Raw genomic sequence first — 12,724 nt, 5'->3', positions numbered from 1 at the left:
ATGCTTGTCAATGCCTTGTGGGCCAACAGAGTGAGCAACAAGAAATCAATAGGTATGTCACATTTTGAGTTGGTTTATGGTACTGATACGATGTTTCCCACATCACTTGCAGTCCTGACCATGAGATTATTACAGGAAGCCAGCAGTGAAGAGGATGATATTTAGCGCAGGATTAATCAAATGATTCACCTTCAGCAAACAAGGGAAGAGGTTTCTCAAAACACTTTCCGGTTGCAAGAGAAAATAAAGAAATTTATGACTACAAAACCAAGGTAGAAAAGTTTCAGCTGGAAGATGTAGTGCTATGATGGGATGCACGGAATGAAGAAAAAGGAAAGCATGGTAAGTTTGACAATCTATGGAAAGGACCGTATAAAATCTAAGCCTATCGAGGACAAAATGCATTTTTATTAAAGGAAATGGATGGTCAAGAATGCTCAAGAGGACCAATGAATGGTAGGCTCCTGAAACACTACTACTTCTGATGTTGTTCCCTGAAGTTGCTTCACCGTCATTGTATATACTGGTTTGTTTTTACTCGCAATATTTCAAGTACAATGTCATCTGAGCTTGGGGCCTGAAGAGAAGGCTATAAAGCTTAAACGATTTGTGTTGAGTTTAGTTGATTTTTGAGTCAGTTTAGAGTCGGTTGTGAGTCAGTTTTCAGTTTATATTGAGTCATGATTCTTCAAAATTGTAAAAAAAATGGGTTTTTTTAAGTTTTTGTTTGTTTGACCGTATTGGCCCAATCAACTAGGCACTTGATCTACGATGTTCTTGACACCTCCAAGGAGCTGCCATCCCCAATAAGGCCAATGTTAGTGTCAGTATATACATACTTCCATCAGGGATCAAATATGATCTTTGCATTTTCATTTTAGGGGTCTCATACTGAAATTTTGCATCATTTCATTAAGTCATGTCAAGCTGATCCACTGATGGTTGCCTTCTCCTCAGAAAACCAAATTTTCCCTCATAAAGTACACTTGATGACCCATCTCCAGGTTGTATTCAGTCATAGTTTCAGAGTCGAAAGCAATCATGTTTCCATTAGATCTTAGGGAATGTTTCCATTAGGTCTTCGGGTCCACTTCCAAGGTCAAAGGCATGATTTAGAGTGTAAATAAAGGGCAGCAAAGGCATGAGGATGATCAATAAACCAAGAGTGATTGTTAGTAAGTCATGGTCACTGTACAAATATCTCTTTTCACTAATGTAATTTTCATCTCAAAAACATGTTTTTGAGATGAAAACAGAGTATTTTTAGTTAATTTATATTTTTTATGTAATTTAAGTCACTTTATGTAATAAATGATCCCGACTACACCAAGCATCTCTCCTTGCTACAAGACAATGAACCACTGTAAAAATCAGTTCAAATTGAGCATCATCCACCTGAAAAGGGACAATGAAGAAAAGGCATTAAAACAGAGATTTGGAAAAGGTCCAAAACATTAGAAAGTGGGTTTTTCTAATGAAAAATCAAAATTTACTCCTATATAAGATGTCACATTTCATTTTCAAGCCTATCATTCTTATTTGACAAAGAAGAAGACAAAAATTGAAGGAGAGAGGAGAAATTGAGCAAATTCTTGGCCAAGTAGAAGTGGCGTTGTGCTTAGGGAGATTGGCACTGCACATAGGAAAGTTGGAGGTGGCGCTGCATGCAAGGATAGAGCGCTGCACGTAGGCCATTTTTCCTTGTGCAAAAAACAATGGCGCTGTGCGTAGAAAAGGCGTTGCGCACTTGTAGGAGGCGCCACGCATAGGGCCAGCAAAGGCCAAAACGACCTCTTGCCACCCAAAAAAACACCAAATTTGTCTTCTTTCCCCTCAAACTAGTAAGTGTTATCCCTGAACTTCATCATTGGCTTTCAATTAATGCATTTGAAGATAATTTTCTATTGTAAATGTGAAACCCTAAAATCTCCTCTATTTATGCCTTAAAACCCTAACCCTTATTATTCCTCCCATCACTTATCACTAAAACCCTAAACCCCTCCTCCATATCACTCCATACCACTCCATATCACTCCATATCCCTTTTTCCTTCATCCCCAAAGCAATACCCTAAAACCCTAGCCCCTCTCCCTCATTTTCATGGTTCATACCCTCCCACTCATTTTCATGTTTACCTAGTCCACCAAATACCCCACAAGATCACTTCCCCTTCCCTTATTCCTAATCACCCTTACTCACTCCCTCCATCCCTTTTCTAGGAGTACACAACCTTAAATCTTGGCAAACATGGACAGAGGAGATAGAGATTATGAGGAGGAGGAAAACACTGGCAGTGACAGTTCAACAAGTAGACCTCGACATCAGAGAAAACCACACAAGGGGGGCAGAATTATCAGGGAAGAGCCATCAAACCTCAGAGAGTTGCAGGCCTCTCATTTAGCTGTCACTTGTTTCAGGCACCTAGGGTGTTATGAGTTCTGTGATCAGGTGGAGAGAGTTCAACACCATCCTGAGCTTACCAAGATTTTTGTAGCCAATCTTCGTGACAACAAGGTGACTCTTGCTGGGGTGACATTCACAGTTTCACCCTCCATCATTGTGGATGCAACCAGGATTCCAAATGTGGGAGAGAAATGGTATAAGACACAGGACCTAGATGAACACTATTATGAGCCGTACATCAAATCCAAGTACAATAATGAAGCAAAGAGGCTTTTTCCCTTCACGTTCCTTGAAGACAAGTATGCCCCCATGGTGAAAATCATCATGAAATATTTCACTTGTGAGGGAAGATTTTCGAGATTGTCCACCTATCACATCAGGCTTCTCATGCATTTTACTAGGGTGAGGATGTTGAACATCCCTTATTTCTTGTTCAAGAATATTGAGAAGATGGCCTACTTTGTACAGAAAAAGCCATACCCCCAACAGATGCGTAGTCTCTACCACTATTCCTTGATCAAGATGATTGTGCTTCATCATCTTAACCTCCTCAACATCTCCTGGTAGACATTCATTGCCCATGACATCTTGAGGGGTCCACAAATTCCTCCACCAGTGTCTCAAGAATCAGGAGGACCTTCTAGCGGTTCTCAGGTAAAGAAAGATGAGAAGCCAAAGAGACTAGAGCCATTTAGGTGCCTGAAACCTACAAGACATGCTAGAGGGGGCAAGAAAATTGTTTGCAGCTGATAGGCAAGTGTTTGCTCCACTTGGTGTGGAAGGGGCTTTGCCTTCTTCATCAACACAACAGGTACATGTGCAGTAGCTGCATAAAGGGAAAGAAAAAGTGCACGATGAAAATATTTATGATGAGGAGGAGAAAGATTTTGATTTGATGGAGCATGGTGAGCCAGAACAACATCATATTCATCATGGCATAGAGATAATTGACTTGGAGGCTCAGGATGAAGCAACAAAAGAAAACATCATCATACAGGAGAAAGAGGCTCAAATCCAAGCATTGATGGACAACTTGGAGAGAGAAAAGTATGTCATCACATATCTGGAACAAGAGAACAAGCAGCTGAGTGATAAGCATGTCCTCATGGAGCTGGAACTTCTCAAGACAAAAAGACAAAGTGACAAGGGTAAATCAACAATGCAAGAGGAAGAAGCACCTGTCACTTTGTCTTCAGTTGAGAAGGAAATTGAGGGTGATAGACAAATTTGGCTTGAAAGAGTCAATTTGCACTTAGAAAAGCTGATGCAAAGGGCCAATAGGGACAACCAGATCATCAGGAACATGGCCTAACACTACAGGACGTGGAACAAAATTTGCACATGAAAGCAAGGCTGAGACAGGCACTCAAAGGCAAAAAAGAGGAGGATAGGCTTAGGTTGCTTGCTTAAGCTTCCTTGGCTCATCAATATGCTTGATGATGGTGTTGCTAATCAATTTTGATCAAATTTGGAGGAATTTTTTCGTTTGGAAAATTTTGGAAATTTTAACACAGGAAACTTGTCTCTACGAGCAACGCCACTGGCACTGCGCTTTTCTTAGGGACACCTAATGGAAAAATGGCTTGCATTTCTGGATTCATAGCAATGAGCACATGCACCCTATGCATTTGCTAAGTTTTTGGAGTAGAACTGATCTACCAAAAGGTCAAAAAACACCCCAAAAATGACCTTTCTGCCCCTTTTTGAACACACAGAAGCAGTCTTGGGAGAATTAACTTTTGAGGGGACAAATGAGCTTCAAATGAATAAATTCTAGATGTTTTGGAAAGTAGACTTTGAATATCTTTCCAATGAGCTATCATGAGCTCAATTTGGATGTGGGGAAAGCCTCAAAAAGTGACCTAAAAGTGGCGCTTCGCATAGGGCTAGTGGGCGTTGTGCGTAGGAAAAATTTTGCACAGGATTGCCATTTCACTTTTTTTTGTCTGTGATCTTGGATTTTCTATCATGGAGGATGTTTTACCAATGTAAATATGACTTGGCTTATAAATATGATGGATAACTAGTAGTAGAGGGTAGATTCATTAGATTAAAAGTCATTTTGAGCACAAATGAATTAGTTTCCTCACTTTTAGAGGCAAGTTGTTAGGATGCCTAGATTCTCGTTTCTTGTTCAGTGTTGGTTAGGTTAGCTCCTCATCTTAGGGATTCGACCCTTGAGGATGGCAGGAGGTTGAAACAATGTCTATATCTTCTTCTTATTTCTCATTGTAAAGGGTTGGACTCAGCTGTATGCTTAGGTTTTGAAAAGACATCATTTTGTATCAGTTTAGTAGGAGATTAATCAGAAATTGCAGCTATTTCTTTGGGATACATGTGGTATGGTGTTTAGTTCAGTTTCCTCACTTGTGGTCATATGTTTAAATGTTTTGTGTACTTCATTAATCATTTCATTGCTTTTAAGTGGATGTTTTCAAGTTGATAGGCATAATCCATAACATCAATGCTCTGCTTTGGGAAAATATTCACAGTTTATGTTTTCTATAGTTTAGGAAGGATCCATGATGATCACATGCTCTTCCTAGCTTCTCATCGGTCTTAAATCACCTCACCCATCAAACCCTAGAGTGCTAAGCTTCATACCTACCTTGCCCCATCAAACACCCTGCAATTCTGATCTAGTTTCCTTGCCCAAACTGTTTGGCTCCTCCTGATCCAGCAAAACCCCTTCAAATCAAATCAAACCTTGTGCTACTATACCTAGCCTAATATTATTTTCCTGATCCAGTCATCTTGGCTAAGATCCTTACAGAGAGATCCCTCTCCTGGCCTAGTAGGGCTAGCTACTTGGCTAAGCGTGGTTTGTGGTTACCCTGGCATTACCTTCCTTCAGCCCGAGATTTAATCCAGGTGCTAACACTCTCTATTGGTATTAGTACCGAAAAAAGATGGGAGATGGCACATTTGTATTGACTACAGAGAATTGAACAAAGCCACTCCCAAAGATTACTTCCCCCTTCCTTTTGTTGATCAGGTACTCGATACCCTTGCTGGTAAGAAGTACTTTTATTTTCTAGATAGCTTTAGCAGGTATAACCAGATAAATATTGCACCCAAGGATAAAGACAAAACCACTTTTACATGTCCATGGGGTACATTTGCTTACCGAGTGCTTCCGTATGGGCTATGTAATGCCCTGGCTACCTTTCAAAGGGTGGTCTTGGCCATTTTTGCTGATCTTGAGTGTGTAGAAATCTATATGGATGACTTTTCTGTGTTTGGTGATTCATTTCAGGAAGCCCTCAAGAATCTACAAAAATTGCTTCTTCACTGCCAAGCTCATCTCACCTTGAGTGACAAAAAATGCAGATTAATGTGCAAGGCAGGGTGGTTCTTGGCCATCTTATTTCTGACAAAGGTATCCAGGTTGACCCTGCAAAAATAGAAATTATTTTGAGTCTTTTGGTACCCAAAACTCAAAGGGAAGTGAGAGGTTTTCTAGGACATGCAAGCTACTATAGGAGATTCATTGAGAATTTCTCAAGGATAGCTACCCCTCTTTTCCGACTTTTGGCTAAATATATTGAGTTTTCTTGGTCCCCAGCTTGCCAACAGTCCTTTGAGACATTGAAGGAAAAACTAGTCCAGGCACTAGTTTTGAGAGGACCAAATTGGTCCCTGCCATTTCATATTTCCTCTGATGCCTCAGATACTGCTATTGGCATAGCTTTAAGACAAGAAGAAGGCAAACAACCTTATGTTATTTATTTCATTAGTAAAAACTTGTCACCCGCTGAACTAAATTATATGGTTACTGATAAAGAGTTTTTAACTTTAATTTTTTCCATTAATAAATTCAGACATTATATTATAGGATATGAATTCTTTGTGCATACTGACCATTCTGCAATAAGACATTTGATGAATAAACCATTAACTAGCAGTAGAGTGATTAGGTGGTTATTAATGTTAGACGAATTTAATATTACCATTATTGATAGACCGGGAAAATCTAATGTAGTAGCAGATTATCTTTCAAGATTAAATAATCTTGGTGAAGCAATTCCTGTTGATGATGATTTCGTGACAAACTTCTTTTTGATGTGTCAACAAAATCCCCATGGTTTGCTAACATAGCTAACTATTTAGTCACTGGAAAGCGAAATATCATACAGAAAAGCGCTGCATATTCTTGGATTCAAGGAGACCTCTTTTACACCGGAGCAGATCTCATTATCTGTAGATGTGTAAGAGAGGAAGAAGTGTTTGATATTTTAAAATCTACCCATGATGAACCTTGCAGGGGTCACTTCGCCGATAAGTGGACTGCATACAAAGTGTTATGAGCAGTATGTCAAGCGATGTGACAGCTGTTAGCGAATTGGCCAACCTAATCAAACCAATGAAATGCCTTTCTGTCCTTAGGTTATGATTGAGCCTTTTGAAAAATGGGCCATTGATTTTGTAGGAACAATAAATCCAACATCATTAACTAAAAACATATCTTGGTTTGTATAGATTTTGTTACAAAATGGGTAGAAGCTAAAGTTGTTTCTCTTGCTACTGAAAGAGTTGTTATTGATTTTATTTTTATTGAAATCTTTACTAGATTTGGTGTGCCTAGAGAATTTTTTTTCTGACAATGGACCACAATTAATTTCTAATCTAGTACAGGGTGTGATGGAGTAGTACAAAATACGGTACAGGAAATCTACACCGTATCAACCGCAAGCAAATGGTCAGGTGGAGTCCATAAACAAGGTGATTGAGTCCATCCTCAAAAAGACAGTAAATATTCATAGAACGGATTGGGCTGACAAATTACTGGAAGCATTATGGGCATATCGAACACTTGTAGGAACAACGCAAGGCACACACCATATGAGCTGGCATATGGGAAACAAGTCCTCTTGCCAATAGATTTCTAGATCAAGACTTTCAGGAATACAGTCCAATTGGGGCTAGATCTCTCTGAAGCACAACAACATCGTCTTCTATAGTTGAATGAGTTAGATGAATTCCGAAGGGATGCTATTCAACAGAACATCTTGGTTCAAAAACAATGCAAGAAGTGGCATGACAAGTCCATCCTGAAGAAGTAATCCAACCAGGTGATTGGGTGCTCCTTTACGATTCTAGATTCAAATATTTTAAAGGGAAATTCCATACACGTTGGATGGGACCCTATGAGGTGGTCAAAGTGTTTGAAAATAGAGCGGTAGAGATTAAAACTATTGATGGACAAAATTCTGTGTTCCTGGTAAATGGGCATAGATTGAAGGTATATTTTCAGCCCCTTACTAAAGGAGATTTTATGCAGCAAGTCCAAAAGAAATCTGAAACGGAGTTGGTAGGTGGTAACACCAACCTGCTGAAGATTTGATTCGTTCTTTTCCTCATTGAAAAAATAATAAAAGAAAAAAAATGACAAAAATAAAAAGTAATTTTTTTTTTTTAAATGAAAATCAATTGACTGACATGATTGCAAAAGGATCAACCTGAAAACCAACATGCTGGAAAGAAGATTGAAATTTCAAAAAAAAAGGAATGTTACTTGATTTTTTAGAAATGTTGGCTGCCACCAAGAAGAAGCAGGTTTAAGGAACCCAACCCTTACCCAAGTTTGGGGTAACTAGCATGGAGTTTTTTATCCAAGTAAATGCTCAATTCCCGCTACAATTACTTTTTCCGGCACTAGTGTAGACAAACCTTGAAGAAAAAATTCTGCCTTTCTCCTATTTTCCCATTTCGTAATTCCCACATTTTTTTTTTTAATTTTTATTTATTTATTTATTTATTTTTTTTCTGAATCCTATAATGAATTACCCTCCTCTTTCTTCTAAGAAAACTACCCTTGATTTCGTAAAATCCCTCTTTTTCCCCTAAATTTTTTCCACATCCCATTCTCTTTTATCCCCTTTGGTGATATTATTCTTGGAATCCCTGCTATGATGTTCCTTCCCATTCTGAAAAATTACCCCTTTCCCATTTATTTATTCCCTCATAAATTGATTGCAAAATTTGACGTAGCCAATCCAGAAGGCATGCTCATGAAACACCAAAGGATGGTGGATAAAACTTTTCTTATATATTGAGGCAATTTTTTTTAAAAGTCCAGCTATAGAATTGTATTCTATCAGAATTGTTATTTTGGCAAAATCCTTGGTGCAAGATGTGCAGTTAGTGAAAGCACGATGCAGTGCAAGCAGGATCAGTGCAGGAGCGCGACCGATTATGGAAGCAAGTGCAAAACAAATTTCACACAGTCCAGGAGCGTCTTATGAAGAATGTTTATGGAATTTTATTACTCTACACATGAGTGATTATTGCACTGATAGATCATAGCATTATATATTTTAATTAATAATTTGTTTTATCATTTACTGACTTAGGAAATTTTTTAAAGTGCAAGATATATTGGGTTCTGAAATCTAATTTTTTTAATGAGTATTGAAATCTGTCTTAATTGAATTATGAGGTAGACCGTGGGATAGTATAGATTATCCAAAAACTCATACTTACCTCCTTTGAAAGAATCTCCTATCACTTGTTCATCATTGTCTTACTTCATAACCCGATCATTATGATCATTACACCGCCGTCGCATAAGCCTCCGCCACATCCAATCATTATTGCTCACCCGTAGCAGGATGATACGTATCTGCATCTGATCCGAGGAGCTGTTCTTTTATCATTAAACACGCTCAGTTGGATGGGACTAAAAAGACGGAGGATGGATGAACCTCCGACATAAAATTCTCACCAACCATTGGTATCACTCATTGAAATCCTTTTGTGGTTGTGACAGGGAATTGTGACAAATTCAAACATGGCACCCGTAAGGAATGAGCCATCGTCCTTGAAGGAGATAGAGCAGACTGCAGAATATCAGAACAGTCTTGCACTATTGCAAGAATCTGGATTCCTTCCATTTTTGCAGAAGTTCGATGGCTTCGACATGGCCGTGGTGCTGGAGTTTGTGAAGACATTTGAAGGAGGCCGAGCTAGGGTCGACTCATTAGAATTTGAAGTCAGAGAAGAGTCCATTGCGCGAGCTATAGGCTTGCCAACTACAGGGAAGCAGTGGTTAAAAAAGGAGCGGCTCGAAAAGAAATGATGGCATCAGTTTGTGATTGACAGAAAGCTCAAAGTTGACTGGAAGAAAGGGCTTCCACAGAGCACCATGCTCGGAAAATGGCAAGACCTCCTGTACATACTACAAAAAATTTTGACCTGCGAGGGACGTTACACATTAGCGTTTGTGTACCATATCAGGTTGTTGTTGCACTTTGAGTCGAGGAAAATTATTAATTTTCCTTACTACCTGCTCCAAAGTCTCGAGAAAATGGCAAAAGGTGTGTAGAGTGGGGACGCAAGCCACGTCACATATATGTTATATCATCATGTGCTTATCACAATCCTCGTCAAGAAAGTGCTGGAAGAAAAGGGAGTAACCTGGAAGGCATTCCTGAAGGAGTTTCGAGTGAGGAGTGCAGGGAAGTCTGCTGGCATGAGTGCAAGCAAGAAAAGGAAGGCAGAGACATCGTCCCCTACCGAGCAAAAGGGTAAAAGTATGCTGGTGCAAGCAAAAAAGAAGTCTGTCGAAGGCACTCCGCCCTCAACAAAGAAAAGAAAAACCAGAACCCCGACAAAGAAGAAGACGATCTTTCCAGGGACAAATTAGTAATGGTCAAGCTCTCCAATTGTGATTGATGAATCACCTCAGGTTTCGCCTAAATACCATAACCTTTCAGTGCTTGCAGATGCATTGGCCCACATTGTGGTAAACGAAGAAAATGTGGAAAAGGAAGACGACATATTGTTGTCTACCTTTGTTCATGGATTAATAAAGAAGAAGAGGACACTGAGTGCAGGTGAAGTTTAGGCAGAGGGTCACGAGGATGATGAGGCACAAGACATGGAGACCCTCAACAATTTCGATGAACATGACATCGAAACCCTCAACATTTTTGATGAACAGGGTACTGAAGCCCCTGCTGGTTTAAATGAACATTGTACTGAATCCCCTGAAAAATTGGAAGAACAAGGCATTAAAAACCCAGTGGAGTTAAGTGCACAAGGTACTGAAACCCTTGGCACAAAAGCTACGGAGGGCACCAAAACCCTCGATGATAAGGAAACCCTAGGCGCAAAAACTCTTGGCGATGTCATAATGCAAATGTTGGACGACCTTAATCTTGACAATGATGGGACTTGCTTTGAGTCCGTTGCAGAGAAGGTATTTACACCAGAGGATCTGAGCACAGAGCCCTCTACCCTCTACCTCAACAACCGAATAATGGAATTGGAGCAGCAATTTCATGACCTGGAGGCTTTGAACCAGGTCATGAAGGAGAAAAATTGGCAAAAGCAAGGCGAGGTAGAGCTGCTCGCAGAGGTCAAGAAGCAGAAAAAACAAGTGAAAGTATGGAAGTATCGGGCTTCCAAGTGCTACAAATGCCTCAAGAAGGTGACTAATCAGCTGAAAGGAGTCCTAGGTAAAAAGCCAAAGGTAGTGAAAGCAAGGATAAGTATTGAAGTACAGCATTAAGATCTGGCCACCCATTTTTGAAATTTTTTTGCAGAAGTTAAAACATTGTGTGAGGACACACAACAACTTAGGGATGGGAGGATGTTGGTGTCCCAAATTTCTATATTTTTACCCTATTCCCATAAACCTTAACCTTTGTTTTATCTCTGTTTAACCCTCTCATTCTTGCACTAGTCCAATATAATCATCTATTTCTACATATACTTCGTATTTCATAATTAAGATTTATTAAGTGATTTATTAATTACTTTACATAGATTTCATGCCTTTTAATATCTCGTGTAACTTATGTTTAACTTTCCTAAAAGTAATTGAAGAACTAAGTGTTAATCATTATTTAGCGTGATCAGTGCAGGCAGATTCCTGCACCGCCAACGATGTTGCTCTGTGATCTCTGTGATAGTTCGAATCCTTCCACGCAGGTGTTTTTGATCCACGACTCCTAGTTTGGTTGCGAACTATCTGAGGTTGGATATTGGCGGCGTATAGTCAGGGATACTTGCCAAGAATATGGTCTACAACCAGCAAAGTTCATGCTTTATTATAACCATTAGCCAGTTTTGCAATGTTGTTTGTTAGTTTGTTCGGCCGAAAGGCTTGAATAGGAAATGAATGTAATTAGAAGAATATGGCTAAGGCCAAGAGACTGTATATAATGTAGATCGTAGGTAGAGCCAAGCTAGCGATATCTGAGTTTGTAATTTCATTTACTTTGTAATTTTGTATCGCCCTCAGTTCTGGACTAGACTCGCATTATCATGTATATTTGCTAATCAAGTTTAATACAAGGAACACACCATGCTTTCTTCACATTGTGTCTAATTTTTATTTCATGTGTGATTAAGTGCTGAACCGTTTCGTTTCCTAAACAAGAAACGAGCTGGTTGGCTAGGGCCCAACCAACCTAGCTCGTTTATCCTTGTGCTTTCACCATTTAAAAGGTTTGTGGGAACATTTATTCATTTGCAATTGTGTGGTTTGGATTGTTCTTATGTTTATTTCAGAAGTTCTGAGTTAAATTCATTGTATAGTCAAGCGTGAATGGATCTAGTTTGGAAGTTTAATTAAGTTTATTTCTTTCTTGCAATTTCTTTCCTGCAATTACTTTCTTGCAATTTCCTTCCTGCAATTTTTGTCTTAGTTTGCTTCTGCTCGGGTCGTGCAGGAAGATTCTTCCTATACTAGTGCATGTAGTTTCCTGCACTTCGGTTTATTCATTTACTTCACAACAAGTGTTATGTTCCTTTTCCTGCTTATAATTTCATTTATTCATGCAAGAAAAAGTATTGTTAATTCAAGTAATCATTCTTAATGTTAAGAGTTATACTTCTGAAGGATCTAAGAATGTTTACGTGAATTAAGGAAGGACACTATTACAAACACCATGCTTTACACTTGAATTTTATGACTTAAGAAAAAAAGAACAGAAACATTATAAGTGAATTGTAGAAAGTTAGTTTGATGCATGAAAATTACTTTGACTGCTGCTTTGATTATTCTGAATTGTTTTTGCTTTATGAAGTTTAATTTCATTGCAAAGTTACGGTAATTAAAGCATTATTTTTCATGTGTAATGTATCTCAGAATCTAGCTTGCAATTGCAATTCTTTTCAACACGTATTTTAATTCTTTCGAAAGTAAATTGGAAACTTTGGTGAATGAAGCTCTGTCTTTGTGCAAGATCTGGTCTCTTGTCACATGAACAGAGTGCTCTAAGCCTTGAGGCTTAGAGCACCTCCACAAGACATAAGTCTTCAGTAACGAAGGTAAAATATACTTTTTTCACATATTTACTTTACCTGCACTAGT

This window comes from Pinus tabuliformis, chromosome J (assembly GCF_031772625.1).
Source record: "Pinus tabuliformis cultivar Carrire ecotype Pingquan chromosome J, CPIR1, whole genome shotgun sequence".
NCBI lineage: Eukaryota > Viridiplantae > Streptophyta > Pinopsida > Pinales > Pinaceae > Pinus > Pinus tabuliformis.
This window is presented reverse-complemented; position numbering follows the sequence as displayed.